Genomic DNA, 1,919 nt, shown 5'->3' with positions numbered 1-1,919 from the left:
CGTTATTGGCATTATGTTGCACGTTTATTGTGGCTAGAACATTAATTATTCACAAAATGGCACCAAAGCTTGGCAAAAGTCGCGAAACACTCCTATCTCGACGCACCAGCAATCGCAACTTGATGCAAAATAAATTGCACGAGCTAATGATACTTGTACCATGCACAGTACACCGTACCAAAATATACCCCTGAAAGTGTGCAATTTGGTGCTACCCTAGGGAATATGTATGGAGAAGCCTAGCTACGTGTGTCGCACGTTCCAAGTTGCATGGACGTCGAACAGAGGCATGCAAAAGCACCTATCTGGGGAATTACTCTACGTTCTAGTAGCAAGTGCGATTTTCCGGTCCAGCACGGCAGTACGCCTGCACGCATACACTCCATGTACCAAAAATGTACCAACCTAGGCGTTGCTCAGTAGCTTTTGGCGGCACATGAAAAAGTATTCGAGTTCAGATTTTTGGGACTTGGCGTATTTTTAAAACTAATAACGAAAATTAAATTTTAAATCGGTAAACGGCTAGGAGTTGCTCAGTAGCTTTTTGCGCAACGTGGCAAAAGTATTCGAGTTCAGATTTCTAGGACGTAGCGTATTTTTCAATCATAATAAACCGAATCAAACATAACAATGATGAAACTTACACCATGTCCCAAGGTTGTGCACAAAACGTAACGATAAAGTGCTGGCGAAGTTAGAGGTGCACCAAAATTGTGTACCGATCGGGAAAGTACTCTACGTTCTATGATTTGGGTGAAAAGTGTTATTTAACTGCTGGTTAGAATAGACAGTTGCTTATCATACACATCGCAAACGAACACCCCTTAGTGAGCATTAGCAAAGTCAATTGCACAAAGCAAATGCAATACAAACTGATCAAGTACATTAAAGAACGCTACGTAGCAGGACTTCTTTCAAGAATGGTGTCCGCAACGGGAGGGCAAGCGTCCTTCCAGGTTTTCCTAGTAAACCTTGTATGGTAAACATACCCAAGCGTGTCTGTAAGCACGCAACGAAAGTCTGAACGGGCACATACCTAGGGAATGTACTCTACGTACTTGGACTTTTGTCCAAGAATGGTGTCCGCGACGGTCGGGCACTGCGACGCAATAACCAAATCCTAGGATTGTAACTTTAGTGTGCACAAACATAAACATTAACGCGTTCGCTCGGGCTGCGCCGTCCGTGTTGAACACAAATGTGGGTGATTATATGCGTGGAGGGACAAAAACATACGAGGAGGAGACAGTTTCTGCACGATGTGCACAGAGCTCATTCGTCGTCCCGGGCGAATGGAAAAACACAAACATCGCGAGTATCGTTCTGGGTTTCTGTCTGTAAAGGGCAGGCCAAAGGTGACCGGTTGAGATAAGCATTTTAAGCATACAAACACTTTATTGGAACTTTTGATGCAAAAACAAGGTACGTACATGTAGGTTGTACCAACATGGACATCTATGAACGCGTACGCTCGGGCTGCGCCCTCCGTCTTGTACTTTCCTGATCGGTACACAGTTTTGGTGCACTGCTATTCCGACCGGCAACTTGTACCAACATATACATCCATGAACGCGTACGTAGTGTACTTTCCTGATCGGTACACACTGTTGGTGCACGGCATAAGAAAAGAGCTAAAATGGTCAAACTCAATCCATTTCAGCAATAGATAGTCGATAGTAGCTGTGCCGATGAAGTAGGGCACGATGCAAGTTAATGTTGTTTAATGAATAACATGTCCGCCATACATTTCAGTACAAAATTGCTCGGTCAGACCTACAAAGTGCTATATCTCGAATACGAGGCGTCGGACTGGGGGTTGTAGAACAATTTTAAGTTCGTCTAATGATTCTACATCCGATTCTGGATAGCGGTTTTGACCACTTTTCAATATTTTGTGACACCCCGAACCTAGGGGCAGC

This window comes from Anopheles arabiensis (assembly GCF_016920715.1).
Source record: "Anopheles arabiensis isolate DONGOLA chromosome X unlocalized genomic scaffold, AaraD3 X_pericentromeric_contig0011, whole genome shotgun sequence".
In the NCBI taxonomy this organism is placed as follows: Eukaryota; Metazoa; Arthropoda; class Insecta; order Diptera; family Culicidae; genus Anopheles; species Anopheles arabiensis.
The sequence above is the reverse complement of the archived record's forward strand: the minus strand, read 5'-3'. Positions refer to the sequence as shown.